At 40.8% G+C, this 26,009-nt stretch overlaps 1 protein-coding gene across 5 annotated transcripts in view; it reads left to right on the top strand.

The window, feature by feature from the left end:
* Positions 1 to 26,009, top strand: part of PKIB (cAMP-dependent protein kinase inhibitor beta) — a 91,534-nt gene that overhangs the window by 47,788 nt on the left and 17,737 nt on the right. Inside the window, exon 1 of one of the 5 annotated variants that reach the window (XM_039531553.1) lies at positions 14,138 to 14,186. The exons of the other annotated variants lie outside the window; for them this stretch is intronic. The gene's annotated coding sequence lies outside the window, so the exon portion shown is untranslated. Of the gene's footprint in view, positions 1 to 14,137; positions 14,187 to 26,009 lie in introns of those variants that run through there. 5 annotated transcript variants of the gene reach the window in all.

Raw genomic sequence — 26,009 nt, 5'->3', positions numbered from 1 at the left:
GATGGAACCAGACTGAAGGGAAACGATTATTTTAAAAAGAAGATTAAGTATATAAACAGCATTATTTGGAATAATAAAAGGGATGATAATTTGGGAAAGAATAAAACAGAAAATACCCAGCCCAGCGCATCAGGAAAAATTTTGGTGGGTAGCTGAGGTCCATATGTAGGTCAGAGTGGGGGATTGTTTTCATTCACCTTTGTTACCAGTCCTTGCTAGGAACAAAAGGGAGACAAGGCTTTTGGCAAAGATACAGGAAAGTAACAGGGGCAACTGGAAAAGAACTGAAGGCTGCTATAAGAATGAACTGGGCCATGAAAACTGGAAAAATTAATCAGCAAACTTCTAGGATGTTCCAATCACAGTATCAGATCGCATGCCTGTAGCGCAGCAGAGGACTGCATCTCAGGACAAGGCACATCTTGAAGGCAAGACTCCTTTTCAGAGCTAAATGCAAACCTCATTTCTTTAAATTAACTTTCCCTCAGTAAGTTCTACCCACACAAATAAACACCAACTTAAACAAGCTGATACTGGGAATACTTAAACAAGCTGGGAAAGAATAAAGAAAGTGAGATGTTGTTTTTATTTTTTCAGTGCTTGGGAGGAGCTCAAGAACCCTGGGATGGAAGCCATATTTAGATTTGATCCCTAAAATGTCTAAGTACACATTCCAGCAGACAGAATGAAGCTGTGCTCCCACAGCAGTTATAGTGCAGAAAAAAATGATACATCAACAAGCCAGCTTTTCACTGCAGCCATCACTCTTTTCCTCTACACCCAAATACTTTTCATATTTTTAATTGTTAAGAAGAAAATACGGGTAGTGGGGAAAGGATCTGAAATCAGAAATGATTTGTGAAGAACATGATTTTATTTTAAAATTCCCATTTTCACAATAAGGAAACATTTTCTTTATAATACATAAAACAACTTTTATACTGGATCCACTGCAATATATACACAAATATGAAGTATGCTCTGTGCGTGTGTGTTCCTTTAAAGAGATGTTTTCAAGCCAGATTGGTGTCAAGCATGTAGTGCCAGGTGATTTAGGGGTTGCCATGGTGACTACTCTTTTTAGATAGGATGACAGAGTATACTTGCATTTAACAAAAATCCTGTGCACAGTATAATAAGCTGTGCACAAACAGGCTTCTATACAACCTGTTTCCTCTACTCTTTCAGGCTCAGTTACTACGCCTGTGGATCCTGAAATGTCCTACATTTGAGGTTAGGGGCTGGTGTTTGGGGTGTTTTTCTCCCCATTTTCCTTTAAGGATGGATCCACCCCAAACTCTAATCTCAAGGGCGCAGATTTTGGTTTTAGTTACTCCAGATTTACACCAGTGTAGCTCCATTCACATTAGTTTACACTGGTGTACCACAGATCAGAGTCTGGCTCAACATGTATAACATGAAGGTATCCGTTTATAAACAAAGGTGAGACTCTTTCTTTAAAAATGTTTTTTATTGTGAAGACAGCTATAAAACATAATATGGACATTGTCAAGTTAAAAATTATAGTTGAAAGAACTCTGTATCCCTGTTACTGGTAGAATCTCTGATTATTAAAATTAAAATATTTTAAATCTAATTTACTTTTCCCACAGCTACTTGCCTCCTTTTCTCATTTAGTATATTTTTAAGGCCCTGATGCTTCAAATGGTTATGCACATGCTTCACTTTACTAACATGACTATTCCTACTCACAGCAGTAATGTTAAGCATGTGTGTAAGCATATTCAGGATCAGAGTCACAGACTTTTCAGGCGAGCAGGACCATTATGATATAGTTGGACCTACTGCCAGTCAAGGCCATAATTCACCCAGTCATTCCTGCACGTAGGCCAATAATTCACAGTTGCACTAAAAAATTGCTTTTTAAAAGTCAGCCAGTCTATATTTAAGACTCCAAGAGATGAAGAATTTACCACATCGCTTGGTAATCTGGTCCAGCAGTTAATTACACTTCCTGCAACAGGGGAGCCAGAGGGATGGGAAAAAGGGAAGCCAGGAAGGAAACAGAGCCATGGGGCTTAGAGCTGTGAACAAAATGATGACAAGGAATGACTTTTTGAATAAGGGTGGGTCTGAAAGATGCTGGGGAGTTTCTTGTTTGTTCTGGTGAATTTTCACTTAGGTTTTGTTTTTTTCATCTTTAAAGATAAGAAAAAAAATATCACGAAGATCCCCAGAATATGCACAGAACTATCTGCTAGCTGGGGACCCACCAGTTCACTTGAAATATAGTTCATGGCATTTAAAAAGCTACTCATAGCAACTGTGATTTGGACAATTAAACTGGCCACTGTATTTTAACTTTTGTGTTCTAGTCAATTTCATTTTTCTTGGTCAAGATTATAATTTGGATTTGCAAGAATGCACTTACTTGTGTATGAACTTGCAACAACAGGCTGCAAGGAGCAGAGGAATGTATATTTGTTTAACAAAAGTTCCATTGGGATTTAATAAATTGGTGGAAACATTCCTTTTGGTCTTAGATTTGGCAAATGCCTGCCTTTACAGGACCCTACCCCCCAAATGTCAAGAACCCTCAGCTCCCATTCAATAGGAGTCAAAAGTGTGCATCAGTTTGCAGATTTAGGGCAGTAAAGTTTAAAATTTGGGCCAATTATGACCTGGTCATATGTCTTTAAGTTTTGAATAGATATTAAAATGGCATACTAGATAAAATAATGTAACCATGTCAAAGTTCCCTCCTCACTCTGAACTTTAGGGTACATATGTGGGGACCTGCATGAAAGAACCCCCTAAACTTATTTATCAGCTTAGGTTAACAGTAAGCTGCCACCACCAAGTGTGTTCCAAATCTTAGGGGAGAGCCACTTGGAACTCTGCCTTTCCCCAAATATTTCCCAAGTCCCTAATCCCTCCACTTTCCTGGGCAGATTTGAGACTAATTCCTCTCCCCTCCCCAAGTCCTTACACTCCTTTACCTGGGTAAGCTTGAGAGTATACCCTCACCAATTAGTCCTGGTGAACACAGATCCAAAACTCTTGGATCTTAAAACAATGAAAAATCAATCAGGTTCTTAAAAGAAGACTTTTAATTAAAGAAAATGGTGAAAGGAGAACCTCTGTGAGATTAGAATGCAAGATAATCTCACAGACAAACAGATTCAAAACACAGAGGGTTTCCCTCTGGGCAAAACTTTAAAGTTACACAAAGAACCCAATTTTATCCTTCCTCTATTTTGTAAAAGAAATCACAAATAGAAAATAAAAGTAATCTAATACATTCCTTCTCTAAATACTCACTACCCTAGTAGGAGTGGGATGGCTCCTTTCTCTGTGTCCAGCAAAAAGCACACACAAAAGACTTTTTTCCCCTTATTGGTCCTTCTGGTCAGGTGTCAGCTAGGTTATGTGAGCTTCTTAACCCTGTACAGGTCAAAGAGGAATTAACGCTTAATTGTATGTTTATGACAAACCATTAAAAGGCATTGGCCCCAACTGATCAGAGCACTTAAGTATGTGCTTAACTTTAAGCATATGACTATTCCTATTAAAATCAAATTAAAGATAAGCACATAGTCAAGTGCTCTGCTTAACTGGAACCAGCCAGTTTAGTGCTCTTATAGTGAAGTAATTCTTCCCAGGAAGCAGCTTTACTAAAACTGGGAATAAAATTTGAGTGGCACTACAGTGTAGTTAATCAATTCAGTCTTTTGAGTCTACATCATTGTAAACTGAATTGCCTTCAGTCTAACAACAAGCAAGTTCCACTTTATTAAGTGATTGGAAGACAGTCAATATCCAAAGGAAATGGTGGATGTAACTATTATCTGTCTCCTGAAATTCTTACAGAACAGATGAGCTTCAAGTGAATATAATGGAGCTGCGTGAATAAACATTTTGTGTATCTCATTTACTGAAGAGTTTTTCTACAGTCCCTCAGTAACTCACTTGTCCCAGTGACTCTTAATTAAACCTAAGAATCTGAGAGCTCACTGAGCTGTGAGGAACATTTCCAAATGCAAAATGGAAACTATTTAAACAGTAACCAATCTGTCAATAGAAGTGGGTAGCAAAAGCAAATAAAGAGAAGAAAGGAGACAGCTTTGTATGGTAAAACTTGGAGCTCAACAACCACAATGGAGAGGGTTTGACAAATGAGAAAATGGTAAACAAGAGCATCTGTCCTCTTAGAGATGATATTGATGAATAAAGAAATAGCAAGCACACTGACTGCTTTGCATTTGGCTTTTCAAGGACATAGGATTGGAAATACCAACCTAATCCACAACAGGTAGGAGAACTCAAACACGGAGCATCTAATCAGGCATAGGTGCTGGAACTAGAGGTGCTGCTGCACTCCCTGGCTTGAAGTGGTTTCCATTATATACAGGGTTTACAGTTTGGTTTAATGGCTCTCAGCACCCCCACTATAAAAAAACTGTTCCAGCACCCATGTAATCAGGCGTTTCCACAAGCCCCGCCTCACCTGTGAAAACAGTGACAAATCTTTTTTTGTGACTGACTATATTATTGCGTTCACTCTCTGTGTGTTTCCTTTCCTCATTGTTCCTGAGTCTCAGGATATCCATGTGCAAGGAAAGGCCCTCTCTCCTTCCAGTCCTGCTGAGTTTCTCAGAGGAGTAGAAACATGTAATAAAAATCACCACTTGGGCACTGAAATTGAATGCAGAATCAGTTTCACTCAGTACAAGAGAGCTTGTTTTTATGTAGTCATCTGCTTTTGGGTTGCCATGTGTTCTGTGGTACATAAACCAAACCCTGATGGGTACCTGGTGCCATCCCCAGTTTGCCAAAAAACTTGACATTCCTTCAATACTGGGCCTACTGGCACTAACAGTTGATGGGTTCTCAGTCACTTGCACACATGTTTTATAGACATTATTTTTTTAAATGATCAATCTTTACTAAGGGTATGTCTACTCTGCAGCAAAAGGTGTGTTCTTTGCTTGGTTTAGCTAAGCTGTGTTAGTTAACGTGGGTTAAAATAGCATGGAAGACACAACAGTTCCGCTTTTAATTTCCCTGGAGGCTTTGACTCACACTCTACTAACCTGAGTTAGCTAATATGGATTAGCTAACCAGAGTTAAGAACACACTGTTTTATTTTGCAGTGTAGGTATACCCTGAGGCTGGTAGAAAAGGAAGTAGTGTAAATGCTCTGCACCATGAAATATCACACATCACGTTTTAACCTTCCTGTTTATTTGCTCCTGTCACATTGCCTCCTTGCACTCAACGCTTCACCAGTTAAACCAGCTTTGTCCTATTTGTCTGTTTCTCCCACAACTGTCTGTACTTCCTTCTATGCCGCCACTGCACATGGAATGCCTTCCCTGAGCAGGTCTGCAAAGCTGCTAGCCTCTCCTTGTCCAAACCCTCTCCAGAGACCCACCTCTTCCTGGCTGCATATGTTAAGACATGAGCTAAGTCATCTCTTTCTAGCAGTGCTGGAACAATTTGTGTAGTGGGGGTTCTGAGAGCCACTGAACCAAACTGCAAACCCTGTATATGATGGAAACCACTTCAAGCCAGCACCCCCAGCATCCCTAGTTCCAGCACCAATGTCTGCTTCTATCTATATTATGTATTAATCATATGAATGAACTGCATATCTGTCTGGAGAGAGGAGCTGGAGTGTGGGGCAGGGTGCAGAAGACTGTAGGGATGCTGGAATTGAAACAGGGAATTGGTAAGGGAGTGAGAAAAGGGCTGACTTGAATACACAAATGCATGTCCCAGGGTTTGTGTGTGTTGCTCCTTTTTAGCAGCAGTTAAGTGCACCCACCGGGTGTTACCCCTATGCTTTCCCTGAGTCATCCTGCCCACTGCTGGCTGGATGGTTTCCCAGAGTGGGATCATCATCATTCCACTCTCCTCAAGTCCATGCCCTCCTCTTCCCACTTGCCACACAATTATTTTTCCTCTTAAATAATACCTTCCCTGAGTACAGTGGGCCGAATTCATCCCAGGCACATTTCCATTGACTTCATGTGATCTACACCAAGCCTGAATTTGGCTCGCTGTATAAAGAGCAAGAGAAGGGGAAAAATACGCACAGTAGAGTTCAGAGGGGTCTCAGATCTGACAGTCTGGCCAGCAGAGTATTTATTTATGTGCCAGTTTACAGGTGAGCTTTTGATCATAGCTAGGCATTTGTTGGGAAAGTGCTGTTCAGGCTTTCCCACACAGCCTGATGATGCACACAGTGAGTTGCAGTACCACTGCTATTCTTCACCAAGCCAAGATTGCTGTGATAAGCTGTTTGGTGGTTTTGTGATGCCCACAAATTTCCATTATGATGAAAACTCAAATTATCACTAGTGTTACTTATCCAGGAATTGAACCCAGCTTTCCAGAAAATGTTTTGTATCCATTCATTGTTCCACAGTCTCCCTCAGTTATGCTATTCTGTTGTCCACAACATGTGTGTTAACCTAGGAACTCTCAAAGCCATAGCCAGCAATGAAAATATAGAGGCAATCAGCAGGAACATAGAATAGCCGGTGCATTTGGCTGAACTGAACTGATGCAGTGTGCTGGCTTTGACTGAGATCAACCACATTCAGGCTGAAGGAAGGCACATCCAGAGTGCAAATATCTTGGAGATATCACTTGTAGTGAAACCAGGAAATCAACCAAAGACAACAAACATATGTGTTGTTTGGACTGAAAGCCAGGTGGAAATAAAACACTGGGCTCCAGAGAGCAAAACAATTGCTTAGTCACTGGCAAGACAAATCTACATGACTTCATGTAGCATCTGTTGGAATCGGTGAAGTGGAGGCCGATGTGGGAAAAAAGCATCACCTGCCCGAACATTGGCTTCAACTGATTCTACACCACTGTGAAAATGTGCTTGAGTTTATTTATAAGACCGCATATATCAGGCCTAATTTTTTTTCTCTCCTGACTGTGATGGGTGGGAAGTGTAGGTTAATTAAATCACTTGAAGGAGTCCCAACTTACCTTAAACTGAACATTTATTACGATTTTTCTTGCTAAGAAGTAGACTTGTTCTGTTACTGCTTAACTTTTTTTTTTAAATGACAGACAAGATAATGTTGAAGCGTATTGTTTTTCTTTTCTATCCTAACTGGGCTCTGATTACAGTTCAGAAAATTTGTGCCTCAATTTCTTCAGCAGCATTTATCATTTGCATAGTCAGATTCCATACCAGGAATGAGGAGACACAAAAAAGCCAGTCTAGACTTTTCCTGTGATTGGCTGCAGACAATGAGTTGGCTAATGAAATTATGTGAAATAACAATCAGAAAACTGTGAAATGAGGGGGACGTAACCAAGATAAAAATCAGATTGAAAATATGGATTAGCAACCTGCAAATTACTCAGCTTCTGCAGCAGTTAAAAAGTATACATGTATAGTGAGTGCAGTGCATAGCTGTACAAACACTTCAGTTTTAAGGGGACATTTTCAGGTGCCTGCAGTCACTTTTCAATGTTGTAATTTTGGGGCTTAAATTTGCTAGATATGTTCTTCTCTCAGAAGTGATTTTTTAAAAAAACTTTAAACAAAAATAACTGACCCATTTTTGAGAATGAAAAGTTGTCCTTACTATGATGATTATGATGGGAAAGATGAAAGTGGAGGACATACAAGATAACTATGATTTTCAAAAGTAGTGCCTACCATTAGGCTTCTATATCCATATTTGAGCACCTAATTAAATGGCCCAGTTTTGTAAAGTGCTGTACACCCAACAGCTTACATTTGACCTCATTTGTTGTTTTTCATGCTTTGTGCTCCAATACGTCTGGCATACAAATGTGTGTATAATGTTTGAACTTCCCTGAAGGCTGGCATGGGGTTACACTATGCCTGTGTTTCCAATTCTTGGTTACACACCTGTTCCAAATTCATTACCATGGGAGAATTATTGTCCTTTGAAAATTTGGTAGATACAAATACTAGATAAAATTGAGGCCAGTATTGAAAACTCACCATTGATTCCTTTTAACAATGGTAACTTTTCATTGTCATATGCAATTCGTGTAAACATGCCCTGTGGAAATAAGATATTCATTATACTGAGTCAAGAGAAAGGGCAGCAACCAAGGCAATTATAGCTGTCCTTTAGACAGATTGGCATCTCTTTGTTGGTTAATCCCATTTACTTTCACTCACAGGGAATATTAAATATTGCTAAGTATCTTGCAACACCTGTCTCCAGGAGAATCTGAATATGGTACTTGGCTCACCTGTAAGTGCCTGGCTCGTCACTGTTTTTCTAATCAAATATCCACCACACAAAAGGAAATTATATTTTAGCAAACCATTCAACAGTTTCTTGTAGAACAATATTTCTAGTGTCGGGTTTGGCTTAAATAAAATTATTTGTATTACAGCAACATCTAAACATCCCAGTGCTAACAAAAACAAACCTAAAACCAAGACTTTAAAACAGTTTGACTGAAAGTCCCTTCCCCTCTCAGTTGCTCAGCTTACATTCTCATGCTTTCTGTGATGCCATTTCACTAGTTCTCATTTCATTGTAGTCTTCCAGGCTGAACTTACAATGTAAAAACAAGCATCAGGAAATTTTAAACCCCGTAACTTTCAGATCCTCTTTGTACATAAAGAAAGGCTGTCAAGTGATTTAAAAAAATCACGATGAATTGCGCAATTTAAAAAATTAATCACAATTAATTGCACAGTTAATAATAGAATACCATCTATTTAAATATTTTTGTAAGTTTTCTAAATTTTCAAATATATTGATTTCAATTTCAACACAGAATGCAAAGTGTACAGTGCTCACTTTATATTTATTTTTGATTACAAGTATTTTCACTGTAAAAAAACAAAAGAAATAGTATTTTTCAATTCACTTAATACAAGTACTGTAGTGCAATCTCTATATCATGAGAGTTGAACTTACAAATGTAGAATTATGTACCAAAAAACTGCATTCAAAAATAAAACAAATGTAAAATTTCAGAGCCTTCAAGTCCACTCAGTCCTAGTTCTTGTTCAGTCAATTGCTCAGACAAACAAATTTGGTTACATTTGCAGGAGATAATGCTGCCCACTTCTTGTTTACAACGTCACCTGAAAGTGAGAACAGGCATTCTCATGGCATTGTTGTAGCTGGTGTTTCAAGATATTTATGTGCCAGATCTGTATCTGCTCCACTGTATCACCTGTGATTTGCTAAAATGCATAGTTTTAACTTTCAGCTGGACTCCGTTTTTTTCTTGTATCTCAGAGGTCACTTCTCTGGCAGCAAGTTCCTTCTGGATAAATTCCTTTGGTAAGAGTTGTGGCTCCCCGCAGCAATATGTAAGTGGTCAGATAACACAAATTAGAATTGAACCTAGTCCTGTTAATCAGCCAAGTAGTTATTTGCTCATTATGTTGCTTACTGGTACAGTAACTCCTCACTTAATGTGCTCCCGCTTAACGTTGTTTTGAAGTTACATCGCTGCTCCATTAGGGAACATACTCATTTAAAGTTGTGCAATACTCTCTTATAATGTTGTTTGGCTGACTTTACAAGGGAACATTGCACAAGTTCCTCTTCTCAGCCTCCTCCCCCTCCCTTCCTCCCAGTGCTTCCCCCTCCACCAAACAGCTGTTTGGCGGCACTTAGGACTTTCTGGGAGGGAGCAAGGGAGTGGGGAAGCTGCCCTCCCCTCCCCCCGGCAGGCAGGGCCACCCAGAGCGCAGGGGCTTTAAGGGCTGAGGGCCCTAGGCTATGGGGGCCCTGGGGCCCTGGCCTGCAGCTCTAAACCCCTTTCAGAATACAACCCTGCGAGCACGGGCCGGAAGACTCGGGAGCAGGGGCGGCTCTAGGATTTGTGCCGCCCCAAGCATGGCGGCATGCCGCGGGGGGCACTCTGGCAGTCGCCGGTCCCGCGGCTCTGGTGGACCTCCCGCAGATGTGCCTGCGGAGGGTCCGCTGGTCCCGCGGCTCCGGTGGACCTCCCGCAGATGTGCCTGCGGAGGGTCCGCTGGTCCTGCGGCTCCGGTGGACCTCCCGCAGGCACGCCTGCGGATGCTCCACCAGAGCCGTGGGACCAGCGGACCCTCTGCAGGCACGTCTGCGGGAGGTCCACCGGAGCCGCCTGCCGCCCTCCCGCGGGACGCCGCCCCAAGTGCGTGCTTGGCGCGCTGGGGTCTGGAGCCGGCCCTGATCAGGAGGAGCAGGGGCAGCTGTGCAGCCAGCAGCTGGAAAGAAGCAGTGCTTTCCCCTTCAAAGCGCCGCTTCTCTCCAGCCGGCTTTGAAGGGGAAAGCGCCGCTTCTTTCTGGCTGCTGGCTGTGCGGCTGCCCCTGCTCCTCCTGAGTTCTCCATTGTGGATCCCTAGAGCTTCAAGAGAGAGGAACCTCGGAGAAGACTGAGGACTTTGAGGCAATGCTGTCAAGAAGAAGAGGGAGTTAAGGCGTGAGTCCTGTAGGAGGGGAGAGCGGAGTGATATATGGGTTAGTGATTGCACTGTTCCTTCATCATGGCAGTTCACCAAAGGTTCAGGTTTGGTGGTAGCTGCTTGCAATGGGCTTGATTCTGTCCCCATTGACTTCAGTTAATGTTTTTGCACTGACTTCTGACTTCTGTAGGAGCAGGAGCAGTCCCATATCTGGTTGAATTGAGGGAAGGTTGTTTGACTAATCCTCCAACCTTTATAGCTAAGGTAAAGACAATTGGACAGAAAAGAATCCAAGTCACCTATGGACTAAGACCCCAATGAAATAAGATGTCATGTCTCAAGGGAGCAATATCAAAGGTATGTGATACAAACAAATGCAAATTATAAACCCCCTGGGAATGGCCTTTATAAGGGAAATGCTGACACACCTATAATAACAGGAGTGCATATGGCCACCACTTTAATATCAGAGATCTAATTCCCTTTCATTTCTTTATGATTGCTGAACAAGATATAGCACCATTGTGCCATGTATGATGTGATGTTTCATTGGTTGGGATCTAAGAGGAATTGGCCAAAATTGGAAGTTGCAGTCCAAATCTTCTCACATACCCGGAGAAACTCAGTGATCAATGCTAGCTGAAACACAAGCTGAGAAGATTTTTCTGTACGCCCATTCTCAACAAGGTCCTTCTACCGTGGAGGAAGTCAACAAGGCAGAACCTGAGCAATCTTATCTGGGAAACAAATAAAGGCTTAGCACTGTGTCTGAATAAGTAATGACACCCCAGATTAGGCTGTTTTCAACCTGGAGCAATTCTGTTTGAAACTTTGGAGCCAATAGTTGTTTTATGTAATCTATATGATGAGCTGGATTCTATTTAGATTTTCACTAGGGTAATGAGGAGTAACTCCACTTAAATCCATAGTTATTCTGGATTTACACCAATATAAGAAAGAATAGCATTTGTTCCTATATTTTTAATTGGCAAACTTTATTTAAAACATCACATTGAGAAACAGAAAGTTGATAAACCAGTTGCTGTGTCTGGCACAACTCCAAATGGCAAACTGCTAAGTGTGAAAATGTTGTTGAGTCACAGTTTTAGAAGCTACAGTCACAGGTCAAGAAATCTTTCCTTTAGCTGGCATTAATGGGAACCCTAGAGAGTTGCAAGGATGCTTTATATATATATATATATATATGCATTTGAACTTTAAATGAGATAAGTGAGAATCAGCCAATAATCCCTTTATGTTTCATTCTCCAGAACTAAAATAACCATAATCTGGCTAAAATCAGTACAAGAAATGTCATATTTAAAGGGCACGTGCACAGAAAGAATTTCAGAATAAAGACATGCTTCAAAGCTTTGATTATTAATTCTTTGTTCAGATGGGCCAGATCCCGAGCTGGTGTAAATCAGTATAGCTTCATTGACTGCAATGGAGCTATACCAATTTACACAAAGTGAGAATTGTCCCAGAGTTGGAAAACCCAATACTTCCTCTCATTTGATTACTTCAAAATGTGTGCTACTTCCAATAATAAAACTGGTCTTGTATTACACGATATCATTTAAAAGCCCCATCCATTCATAAGAGTTTCTTCAGATGTTTTTAATGAGTCTAGCCTTTCTGCATTCTGCTTTCTAACTAGACACGAAAAATAAACGAAGCAGATCATACAAACTATAGCCAAGAATTGTTACATCTTTGAAATCTTCTGGATTATGCTTATAAAGCAAAACCAATACAATTTATCTTTTTAATGGCAGGCTCAAGACCATAACAACTAATTATTCGGAATGCTGAAGCTTCAGGGAAGCTGCATCATTTCATTCTCTTAAAATGTGTCCTTTTATCATACCATTTACTGACACAATACTTTTTGGGGGTGGAGGTTGGAAAATAGTACAATAGATTTGGCAATTGTTTTTTATCTAATAGTAAAGAATCCTGTGGCACCTTATAGACTAACAGACGTTTTGCAGCATGAGCTTTCGTGGGTGAATACCCACTTCTTCGGATGCAAGAAGAAGCTTTCGTGGGTGAATACCCACTTCTTCTTGCATCTGAAGAAGTGGGTATTCACCCACGAAAGCTCATGCTGCAAAACGTCTGTTAGTCTATAAGGTGCCACAGGATTCTTTGCTGCTTCTACAGAACCAGACTAACACGGCTACCCCTCTGATACTTATCTAGTAGTCACACCTTAATAAACTTGTATGTAATGCCTGATGCAAAATGCAGATCCTAATGTCTTTATCTTAGCAAGAAAGTTGTCTTTAAAATTAGCACACTTACACACAGTCACATCTCTGAAACAGCCAACTGCACTTCAGCCCTGTTGCAATATAAATGAGTCTAACTAAGCTGTATCTCAGATTATCATATATGGGAAAGGGCTGGGGAACAAAGTGTTCAGCTAAGGCACAATATAGAGAGGTGGAAATGACTTGGGGTTTGAATCAGCAAAAATAACATCTGAATTCCTAAGGTGAAATTCTAACCCTATTGATGTCAATGGGAATTTTACCAGCACCAATGAGAAGGGTGGGTATGACATACCTACCTATAACTGCCCAATTCAAGTTCTGCCTCAGGACTGAAAGGATCATCATACAGTGGGGCAATGCATACCAGGGATGTGATTTCTAAAGCGCACTCACATGGTGCATATTAATTGGTCCATGTAGACCCTACAGGTGCACACTAAATGTTCCCAAGTGCAATAGGGAATATTCGGTGCACATCAGCAGGGGTCTACAAGGACCTATTAATGTGCAACACAGCATGCCTTAGAAATCACATCCCCAGTGCTCATTACTCCACCATATAGACAAACCCTGTATATGCACACGAGTAAGAATTAAGAACTGCTCTTGTTTTTATTGAGGAAAACACAGGGCACAAAGGAAGTCAACACTTTTTATTGCTCTGTTTTAAATGGAGTCACCGAAATGTAGCAAGAAAATTAGAGGAAAATATGTTTGCACTTGGTTTCTATGATCTTCTGAAAGTTTTCAAGAACAGGTAGTCACTTTCAGGGAAAATCCACCCAAACCACATCTCCTTCCTCCATCACGCTCAATAACTAATGAAGAGTGAAAGTGGAAGTGCAGAAATACCAAAAGAAGGGTTGTATTCAACTCCAATTTCCAGCTGAGCTGGAAGAACAGCATCAGTCACCATTCTTGGGTTCTTATAAAATATTAAATCAATATTTAAATCAATGAAGGTTCAGCAATCACTACAAGTGTTTACCTAAATTAGAACTGAATACCAAAAGCTGATTGTCTTTCCTGAACCATTTGAGCAGATCTGTGAGTCCTGTAATAACACACCAAAACCCCTCTGAACGTTCCCCTAAAGAATGCAGATATGGGTCCTTTGGAACATGTTTCTGAGGGGGAAAAATTCTTTTTTCCAGCATATGTCCTTCAACACTCAGCTCACTTTGTGTGGGATCCAATTTATATCAAAGCAGAAGTATCAATTTACAGAAAGATTAGCTGGTGATGCATGCATCTCTGAGGATATCTCTCCTCCATCCTCCCTCCCTATCTTTATTTAATAAATGCAATAGGGAAAAATCCATTTGTGTGGAGTTGTGCATAAGAAATGAGACAGATGAATTTCATTGCCTGGTGTCAGGTTGTAATAAGATTATACAGGCAGAGCTAAAAAAAGAAAATGTTCACAGTTTATAGAGAAGTTGGAATAGGTCATAGTCACAGCAGATGGACAGAGAACTTTGATCATTCAGGAGTTACTGAGCTAACATGCATTAATGCAGGTACCTGTAGCTGGTTAAACTTCATGACAGTCATAAAATCCTAATTGTGGTTTTCAAGGGTCCTGCTTACAATTTAACATAAAGTCTTATTGTTAACTCTATGCCACAGATATGACAAAAAGTCTGATTAAGTCTACTCTATATAGATTCCTATACTGGCTTTGTCACCACAGGATCTGAGTGCTTTTCAGTAGTGCATTAAATTACATGACTAACATCTGTCATTTATGTTTCATTCTTTCTCTCATCCTCTTTCTAAGGGGAGAATTGTGTGTGTTAGGTAGAGTTTTTGTTCTGGTATTTTTTCTCTGCATGCGGGTGTGTGTGTGTGTGTGTGTGTGTGTGTGTGTGTGTGTGTGTTTATACCCTGCTGTGCATTTATATTAGAAAGTAAAGACAAAGACATGCACCTTGTACTTGGGGCAGGAAGCTGTGAAGTCTGTGATGGTCATTACTTCTTTGGGTGGCAGGATTTCATTCCACAGTCTTGGACCAGCCCCCAAGAATGCTGTCTCCTGCACATGCTAAAAAGTTTCATTGTGCCTGAAAGGCAATGTTGTTGACCATGGTCGTCTTCCCATATTTTAGTTGATCTTTTAGAAATGCTGGGCCCAGGACATTGAGTACCTTGAAGATAGGGACCAAGACCTTAAACTTGACTTGATATTCTATGGAAAGCCAGTGTAGAGAACAGAGACAAGCTTGGTTTGGTCCTGGTAGCCAGCGTTGCTGAAAAGATGTGCTGCAGCATTCTGTACATAGTGGAGTTTTCCTAAGGGTTGATGACTCCATGCACAGATATAATGCATTCCTGTAGTCCAGCTGAGAGGCGATGAAGATGTGCATAATGGAGGCCAAGTCATAGTCCACCAGGATGGGATGGAGTCTGCTAGCCACCTGGCGATAGTATAAAGTGTTATTCATGGGTACTGCTATGTGAGAGTACAGGGTCAGTGAGGAATCCAGGAGCATTCCTAAACTACAGAATCAATTGACCAATTGTAGGTGTGTACCATAAGCCAAAGGAGAGTGGAGAGTGTGCAGCCATGGTGCAAAGTAGCTCAAACCATCAGCAGAATCTCTGTCTCGCTCAGATGCAGCTTCAACCAGCTATTCTTCATACATGAGCTGTTTCCATCCAAGCAATGAACTATCTTGGTAGTGATGGGCTTGCATGGTGAAAGATAGGCAGAACCGTGTGTTGTCTGCATATTGCCAGCACTTAAGTCCATGTGGTCTGATCAGTCCAACTAGCATCTGAATGTAGATGCTGAATAGGAATGGAGAGAGAATTGATCCTTCTGGGACTCTATAGGTGATGGGTCTTGCAGTAGAGATGCAATTTCCCATTGCTACTCTCTTTGGTTATACCTTTAGGGACAGGAATCTTGTATGGCAAAAACTTTAGGTCTGACTTCAGCAAAGCACTTGATCACGTAACCATAAACATGTGCTTAAATCCCATTAGATCAGTAAGGTTTAGAGATGGACTTAACAACATGCTTAAATGCTTTGCTGAAATGAATCCTGAATGTTGTATCTTCTGGGAAAATCTTGTAAGCCCCCCAAACTATGTTCTACAAATCACTGGTAGTTCATAGACTGAAACTCTTTGACCCTCAAGACTTAGTTGATTGGGGTGTTGGAGGGTAAATCATCCAGGAAAAGCACCTTTGTCTGATTAAGTGATTGAAAGAAAACATTGAAGAACCACTCTGTAGGCAATCTAAGTAAAAACACTTGCTGGGACCTTCTTTGCTTGCTCCTTGGGCCATGAATGGGAGAACACCTCTGGTCTTGTATGCCAGAGCAAACACTGATGTAACCCAGAATATAGCAAACAGCACATGAATATCCAATAGAAAATCATGAGTAAAAAAATCAAGAAATTTTAAGAAATTAAGAAAAGAAACCAGAGAGATCAATATATTTGGCTGCCAAGTATCATTACCCTGTATGACAGAGACAGGATTAATCTAATTTTCAATGAGATGAGAGAAGACCCAATTGCTTTTTTGCTCTATTCTTTTTTTTCCTCCCCTTTAAGCCTCAATGGTCCATGTAAATGAAAAAAAAAAGCCAACATAAAAGTTCTATACCTGATTGTGTTCCAGCTAAAAATAGCATAAAGAGCCTGGCTTTTTATAAATGACTCAAATCAAGTTCAACTAGTGCTTTTTCTTTCTCCCCTTTCATCTTTCAAATGGCCCTATTTGTACTGCTTGGCTCTGCACCCTGCTTAGCACACTGGATATTTTGTTCTCAGTCCCCATTTAGAATACTTACTCAGGTATTTTGATACTAGGTTACATTTACCAAAGGATCATTTACCAAAAGGGAAAAGGCTCTTTGAAAGTCATCTGCATTAATTAGAACTAATCTGCATTAAAATAATTTCATACTACATTAATTTGAACATGTGTAGATTGTGTGGGGGTAGTCCTCTACAAGCCAGTGGGATGACTGTCTGAGTTGATGGCCATACTGTTTAGATTTAAGGTTTGCTAGGGCTGGCTTTTGTTTGGACAATAATTTCTCTCTCTCCCTTAAGAAGCATAAGGAGCCTTTAAAATAATTTCCTATATATTTGTTACTAAGGATTTTAATTGAAGACTTACTATTTCATCAATGTATTCTATAATGGAAGCTCTATGATAGGAAGGCTAGGATAGGATCTATAATGGCCTGGAGTGTGGGCAGCAGAGAGTAATCAAAATTATTCATACCTTCTTAAAATGATGGTATGGTGAAAGGATAATTAAATTAATCCAAATTAATCCTAGGTGTAACTCCACTGCTTTGGATTTATAACAGAGGTGAATTTGGCCCATTAGGTCTGTTGCCCTTGGAAAAGAGGAGACTGTGATAATATGATAAAAATAAAGGAGGCTTAGGAAGAAGAGATTTAGGAAGTAAAGGATGTCATCTACAAATGGAAAGAGAAGAGCAAATAGGGCACTGCAGTTACCCTTTATTACACAAAGGGTAAAATCTAAATAGAATAAGGTATGTGGAAGAGGCCTTTAGTAGGTACCGTGTCTAGCAGTGCTACACCTGCAATAACAACACTGGAATGGGACAAAAGTGGAGGATTGAGGAGGAGGAAAATTTAGATGGAGAAAAGGGGTAAAAAAAAAAAGGGAAGGGATAGCCCATACACGTTTTATATCCGGAGACCTACTATTTTTTGGTAGCTTTGTTGCATACTTTTTTATGTTTGGATAGAACCAAAATTGCTTTGGACAAATTACAGTTAAATATTAAACAAGTTTATTTTTGACCCCCCCTCCACCAAAAAAACCTTTCTTCTGAAAATCAGGAAATTGAATCAGGTATTTCCAGAGGGACCCGTGTGCTTCTTTTTATTGTGTTACATCAGTAGAGTTTCCAGGCTGCTCTCTTCTAAATGACAGCATTTATAAGACTGGAGCCAGGAAGCATCAGAGCTGTGTTCTTCCCTCATCACAACCCATTGTATATACACACATAGTTTTACTTGGCTGTGGGCTTGCTTAGGGACTGGAACTATTATCACTTATCCCCACTGCCTGTCATTACAAACTGCTGCAACCTCTGCATACTTGCGTAACTTGGGGATGCATCAAGATGACCACCCAAAACGCTGAGCTTAGCTTGACATTTCTTTAATTGTAAATGATTCCATATTGCAAATGAATCATCAATCCCTCCTGCAGATACCCAGAGTCTCTCTCTCTCTTTCTCTCTCTCTCTCTTCAACGCTTAGCCAGACAATTTGGTCCACACCTGCAACTGGAAAGGCTTCACGGCCTGAGAGACCAACATTGGAACAGACTTGATGAACCCATGTAATAGGGGCTCTGCCTTTGGGCCACCTCCACCCCTCGGTTGGTGGAATTTTATCCCGGATGTTACAAGCCACCTGGAGAATGGCTTTCGCTGGAATGTCTTGTGGCATCCTTGAGACATGTCCAAAAAGCATAAGAACCCACCTGCGAACAATGGCCCCAGTAGTCTGTAGTCCCGAGTAACCATAAACATCTTAGTTTTAGCTACAGATGGGGGAATATGTGCAAACACTTTCAAACCTTTTGAAACTTTTGAAAGATGTCCCCATGAGTACAGTACAACTTCTCTGATCCTACATGCAGTAGCTTAAGCTCACGCATGTGGCATCAATAAAGTTTTAGTTTATACCTAAGTGTTTGGTGACATCAGTGAGTTCACAACGGACGCAAAACAGCTTGCTTGCTTTGGAGGAGCCTCAGTGCTGAATCTTTTGGGCAGCTTTTTTTTTCTTCCATTCCACATTTCTGGATATGATTTTTTGCACCATTATTTTTTGTGTGTGTTTTGCAGGACGTCCATCATGACAGATGAAGTCATTCCACTATATGCCCAATATACAACATTGACATTTTGTGTGGAAAGCCTCCAGCTTTGTACAGTCTGAGCAGCACAGTGTCCATGTTTCTAAGTCATACAACAGTATGGGAAGGATACAGCTCAAATAAATCTTGAACTTGATTGTCATACTAAGATGATGTTGATTCCATATCCCTTGTAAACTGCCCATGGCGATGCAAATCCGATGGAGAGCCTCCATGTGAGAATCGGAGGCTCCCAAGGACCAATATCTGTGCATCCCTTCAACACAAAATAATGGTGCATCAAAATCTGCTCCAGTCCCATATGTGGAATGGAAAAAGCTGGAATTAAAGCTGCCCATGGGATTCAGCACTGAGGCTCCAATTCAGCAAAGCATGTGCTTCAGTTCCATTGAAGTCACTGATCCTGCAAACACTTAGGTATGTGCTAAACTTTTACTCATTGATGCCACATGCGTGAAGCTAAGCACTGCATAATTGTAGGATCAGAGCCTAAAGTTGTACTCATGGGGACATCTTTCAAAAGTTTCAAAAGGTTTGAAAGTGTTTGCACATATTCCCCCATCTGTAGCTAAAACTCTCCAAAAATATGATTTAAAGATCTGTGAGTCAAGGATAGCTGAAACTGTTTAATTCAAATTATGAGGTTTTACATAGACACATTTCTGATTAGGCTATTTGGAATAATAAAATCTCAAATCAAATTTCACGGTTTAGTCACCCTAGTATGAGACCGATTTTTCTATGGTTAATTTCATTAAAATAATTGAAGCAGGAGATTCTGGAGATTAAATGACTATGATTTAGAAGGTGTGTAATGAGCGCAATTGTATTAGGCAGAGTACACATGCTGTATGCAGGAAAACAAATGGAACATTTATAAATTAGGATTCATTTGATAGTCAGCAACAGCTGGGTTTGAGATATATAAAATGTGTTAAAATATAACCAAAGTGTAAATGTGATTTATAGAGCAGGGCTGAAGAAAAAAAGTTGGAAAGCTGATTTCAGATCAAAAAGCAAACCAAACCAAAAGAGAATTTAAACAGAAGTTCCTGAAGTGTAGCCTATGGAGATTGCAACAAGAATGTGGCCTGAACCAGCCTTATATGTTCCTGGTTACTTGTCATCTACATGAATGTTAAAGTCCGAGTCAGTGCTTCTAATGTCACAGCAGTAAGAAACTTCATCAGCTCACACAGGGACTCTCCAGTGTACTGAAGTGATTGGGACAGCAACACTAGTCCCATTTTGCCTTTATTACAGGGCTCCCATTCCAAATGGACATGTTATATCAGGACTGGTTTCCTCATAGGAGACCCCCTACACTTCAGGTCAGATGTACCAGCACAATTACTCCCTGTTGGTTCATGTTTCAGTGAGTTCCTGTTGGGAACCAACTGCACCAAAATGATCCAGCAGAATTGTCCTCCTTAAGCTCAGTTCTCTATGCAAAGGCAAGGGTCTTCATGAGCTTTATGGGTGGTCTATGTTTTATTAACCATTGACTTAGCATTCTACAACACGAATGAAATGCCAGGATCACTGTCTAATGCCCTATCTTCTTAAAGCAGCAAAATGAACTGTCTTTTTTAGATTTTCTGTAGACATTAATGGGACAAGCAGAGAAATGGGGCAGTGAAGCCTATATCATTGTTGGAGCAGAAGGGGTGGGGCACGTAAGAGACAAGAACAGATAATTAGAGATGCAGAGAATTTTGTAGGGCATTCAAAGTAAGGACAAGAACCTTGAACTTGATGCCATGGAGAAGAGGGAGACAGAGGAGGGATTCAGATGGGGGTGAAGATATTAGTGATGCACAACAAACAATCATAACTTGATGATGAAGACACACTCACTGATACTTTAAATTTGTGAACCATTAATGTAACAAGTGCCAGCACTTTACCCATAAAGCTGATTCTTATGAAATCTGGCCAAACAATAAAATCTAGATGTGTTTTAGATTTAAAAAACTAATTTATACAAGGGGGTGTAAGCAGATTGCTGCCCTAAAAAATAAAGTCATCCATATGCTTATGTTCTTGGACTGTAAAGACCTGAAATGGTTTAGCTTGCCAGGCCTTTACATGTTCTCCTTTAGGACTGGGTGAGTAATTGATAATGAACAGTATATTTGAGAAGTTGCACCTCAAACTGTCTGAGAACAGCTTGTGACTTTCTGAATCAAATTCTCTTCCCTTCACAAATGTGTTCATTTTATTCTCCAAATAACTGCGGTGAATAATTCTTGGTCTGCAGGTGTAGGGGTTTTTGTTTCAGTATGCCCACCCTATGCTGGAGTCAGAATGAGAAGATGAGAACATTGAATCAAAAGTACTGCTTACCCTCCAGCAGAGTTGGCACTCCAGTATAATAGATCCAGTTACACCTGTGTCCATCTAATGTGCTTAACAAGACAAAAATATTACACCTGAGGGAAAAGATTCTCTCCTCCCTATCTCTCTTCAGGCAAAGGGGTGTTAAAAGGACATGATTGTAAAGATGACTGAGGATGAGAATTGTCACAACAGTAAGTAGAATTGGGCCCAGAATAAGAGAAAGGATGAACTGGTCCAAAGCCCTCTGACATTTACTTCAGTGGGCTTTGGATCAGCTTCTACATGAGAGAATACTTCACCACTCTGCAAAAAATTCTGTTCTCATTTGAGCCAATGTGAATCCAAAGTGTGTCCATTGACTTCAGTGGATTTACTTTGGATTTGCAACAGAATATCCAAGAGCTGAATTTGGCTCTATATTTTTAACAGATATCCATGAGCAAAAACAATATATTAAATACTTCTAATTCTTTAACTATATAATCAGTGTTACCAACTAAACTGCAGTAAATATCTTCATTGATCAAAATATAATTACAATCTCATAATTAGATTTTTTTTTAAAATATTAACCCTCTCCTAGATTACTTATGTAATTTATTGAATTGGTGCAGGGAGAATTCTTCTTCTAACATATAAAAAAATCCCCAAAACCTGCTGATGAAGATCATAAATCTGATGGGTTTTACTGTCAAATTTTATCTGGCCATGAACTTGGGCTTGATCTACTTAATTTGAGGGATTAAAACCACAAAGGGTTTGTTCTTTTTGTTTGTTTTAAAATAAAAATTAGTCTGAGGGCTTGATGGCTCAGTAATGAGCAATATGGAGGCTTTCACATCTACTTAGGTTGGCAATTAACAAGAATCATTATCCTCTGACTATTTGGTGGCCAACATAAAATGAGTTGATGTTCTCAGTCCATTTCATAATGGAGATCATCCACTTCATAATACATACTATCACAGTTGGGAGTCTTGCAGGAAGCCTCAAGATGAAGAGGGGGCAAGGACTGGGTAGCTGTGGAGAATGAAAAATCTTCTAATCCTTGGAGGCAATCTCCACAGAACAGATCTGAGGCACAATAATGCAGAAATTTGGATTGCTACTTCCTGTTCTGTTGACCAATAGAAGACTTCACTTTTAGGGCTATAACTCCAGCATCTCTCACAAGAACTATATTCAATTTAAGGGAGTAGAAAACGACATGACAACATGTGCATCATCATCATCATCATCATCATCATCAAACATGCATAGTCTACTAAGGGACCATTGCACCAGCGAATGTGATCACAGTTGATGGCGTTGCACCAGCTCTGGCTCAATCCTGTGAATCCATAAATTTCTGGGGTGGCCCTGTGAGTGGCACCAGGTAGGGTCAGAAAGTTCACCTCTTCAAGTGTCAATGGAAAGTTTGAGAAAATAATATTCTGGGAGTCTTTGTCCATTTTGGAGATACAGCCAAAGAGCATGCCATGACACTTTTGAATATAATAAGCCATTGAAGGAAGGCCAGATCTCTGTGAAATTATGACATTTTGCACTAAGTCAAATCACTTTATGCATAGGATTTGGCACTGATAGCATATACGGAATGCCTCTTGCTGCTCCAAGTCTGCCTGTACAAGGGTCCAGGTTTCTGACCCATATAGCAATACAGGTAGTATACATGTTTGACAGATCCCAAACTTTGTCTCAGTGCAAAGATGTTTTTGCATCCCTAAGCGAGACATGGACTTTATGCAGGAGGCAGCGAGACCTATTCATCAAAGAATGTCCAGTTTGCTGCGGCTATTTGAACCCTACTTACAGCCTAGGTAGATGAACTCGCATGGTACTCAACCCCACCTGCACTGGTGTACCTGATGGCCCAATTCTGAGATTCTTGACCTTGGGCTTCTGCTACAAGACATTCAACCCTGTAATATGAGCAGCATCATAGAGACCTTGGAAGGGGGGGCTGAAATTTTCTTTCTTGTCCAAGAGCAAGGCAGCATTGTCAGTGTAATCTTGGTCGGTGAACACTTCTTGGCCAATCTTGAGTCTCACCTGTGGAGCAATGAGTCTTAATATCCAGTTGATAGCTAAACAGAATAGTGCCGGGGTAAGAATATATCCCTGCTGCACACCTGAAGTTGTATAGAAATGCAGTGAAAGCCAGGAACCAACACTTTTGCACCAGTACCAATGTAAAGATCAGGCCACCAGATTTAGCAGAACATCTGGGATGCCAACTCCTTTCAGTGAGAGCCAAAATGCTGTCCCATTGACTGAATCAAAAGCTGCTTTGATGTCAATATATGCCATGTGAAGTGGGCAGTTAAATTCTCAGCAGAGGCGGCTTTAGACATTTTGCCGCCCCCAGCAGGGCAGCATGCCACGGGGGGCACTCTGCCGGTCACCGGTCCCGCGTTTCCAGACCCCAGCACGCCAAGCGCGTGCTTGGGGCAGCATGCCGCGGGGGGCGCTCTGCCGGTTGCTGGGAGGGCGGCAGGCGGCTCCGGTGGATCTCCCGCAGGCATATTTTCCCCCAGTTTGTGGATTGCAAGCAGAGATAAGCATCCCTCTGCAGCCCAGACTTTGGTGCCTATCTCCATGATGGGGTGGGTCTTCGCACACACCCCTCTGATCGGCATCTCCCATTGACTAGCTTAGGTGGCTCCCCGTCTAATGTACTGGTTTTGTGGCGCACAGTCTAAGGTGCTAGTTCTTCCCTTTTAATTGTATAGGGAGTCTAGTTGCCTAGCTCAGACTCTGTAGATCTCAGTGTCGTTTCTGTTATTTTTTTAGGTACCTAAAAGTTAGGCATTCAGTGACATTCATTGCTGCAGCACCCAAGTCTCTTTGTGGATCTGGGGCCTAAGTAATATGACTAACACTGAGGGAGAAAACTGCATGCAGTGGAGCATGGTAGGATTTTTTTCTCCAGCAATGGAGTAAGCTAATTTGAGAACGGCAGCATTTGCTGCATATAATAAGAAATCTAAGTATGGTATAATTAATTGCTGAATTATGTATCTGTGTATTGATTTTCTGGCAGCACCCACAAGATCTTAGTTAGACACTTTTCAGACAGAAAAGAAGGCTCAATCCCTGCCCAAAGGAGTTCATAAAGCAACAATAGACAAATAAACAGATTGAAGCACACTATATATGTACATATACCCACAAGTATACTATCAGAGCTAAATAAATGCAATACATATAAGGCCAAATGCAGTGGTACTCTCTGGCTGCTTTGTCCTGCTCTGGGAATGCAAAACAGCCACATGCCTAGTTTAGCTGACTGGTTATAGCATCCAGAGTATCCTGATAGATCTGGCCTATTAAATAGGACATGTAAATGATTCCCAAACTACTCCTCAAGCTTGTCATTGCCAGTCAGCAAGTTTTCCAATAGGAATCAGTGCAGAGGTGGATCATGAATGGAGTAAGGATATGGGGCCTTTGGGATACACTCAAGAAGTGTATTCTGTGCTGCGATGAATGTAGGAATTTTTGGGAATATATTTAGGAGCCATATGTGTGCCTTAGTTTACCCACCCCTTTGTATTGCTATACACTGAGTATGAAAGGATTGACTTCTCCTAGGGGAGAGGGGAATGAGGCATTGCAAGGTATCATATATTTTATCTGGGTTGATACCAGATATTTTAACAAGAACTGGCTGGAATCAATGTATATGAAAGAAGGGCTCAGAGGAGACAATGAAAGAACCAAGGACTGGGACATAAGTGGTTTCTAACTGGGAAGCCAAAGCAGGCTGAACATGTGAACACAGCATAGCTGGAGCCAGGAGAACAAAGGAATGAGGTTTCCGGTGGCTGTTAAGAACTGGGCTCACATACAGAGAGACACAGAGTCAGGGAGCCAAGATGTGGCCATTTCTGCTACTAATACTGGACTCCCAGTTGAGCTTGGCTTTTCCATACTAATCTAAGAATTTTTGTATGCTATGCTCCTGTTGGCTAATAATACTACCTTGTTTTGAAAAGGCTGCCTGGTGTTGCTGCAGATGCTTGCTGGGTTGCATTGCTCCCTCAGAGGCTGAAACCTCTCTCAGCAGTCTGATCTCAGTGGGAGTCCCTGGTGAGAGCCACAGAGTGACAAAGAAGGGTGCTGGGGCCCAAAGGCACAATCTTGGATGTAGATAGCTTGGGAACTCACCCTTGTATTTTGGGTGGACCCTTGGGTTCTGGCATGCTAATGGGGTTACTCCTGGAAGGTGGTTGAAAGGCTGGGAGCATTACACAGCCCCTATAAATCCATGATACATGCATAGGTAGCACATTATATATTTATGCCACTTATTCAATAGGGAACAGAAACACTGTAAGACTGGATGGCCACAGCATTGGAGACAGCATTTGGCTTGGTTTGCCACTGGGCTTAATTTCTTATTCTATAGCAGGGTCTGGACGTGATTGATTTCTTTCAGCCATGTGCAAATACAATAGGCTTTATCTGTTTTTTGTTTTTCTCTCTAGCTGCATTACCTCACTTGTGGATGCGACTAAGGCTCTTATGTGTCACAGCTTGTACTCTTCCAAAGTCATTTGGAATGTGATGGCTTTCTTGGCTAGTATTGACTGTCTTCAGCAAATATCACTGTATTTAGCCTAAATTTTACTTACTGACAATCATTTGTGAAATAATTTTCAGCATCATGCCTATCCCCATTTTTTCTTTTTCAGGGGAAAAGTTGGACAGTTACTAATGTTATTTCATTTTATAAAGTAACTTCAAAGTGTATCAGTGCTATACAAACCAAATATCAAACCCACAACCCACATTGAACCTATTCTATCTATATGGATTTTTTATACCATGCTTATCACTGTAGTATCTGTGCGTCTTCCAGTAGTGCATTAAGCAACATGACCACACATCTGTCATGCATTTATTCTATGATTCTCTCCCCAGGTGGGAGTGGTGTGTGTAGCGGAGTGTTTTGTTTTGGAATTTTTACACACACACACACACACACACACACACACACACACACACACACACACACACACGTCTTTCTGTTAGAGACGGCCAGGTCAGAGGAATGTGCCTTGCACTTAGAGCAGAATGTGGTGAGGTTTGTGATGGTCCTTACTTCCCA

The sequence above is a fragment of the Mauremys reevesii genome, linkage group 3 (genome assembly GCF_016161935.1).
Source record: "Mauremys reevesii isolate NIE-2019 linkage group 3, ASM1616193v1, whole genome shotgun sequence".
NCBI classification, from domain to species: Eukaryota; Metazoa; Chordata; order Testudines; family Geoemydidae; genus Mauremys; species Mauremys reevesii.
Note: the sequence above shows the minus strand (reverse complement) of the source record. Positions and strands in the feature narration are given on the sequence as shown.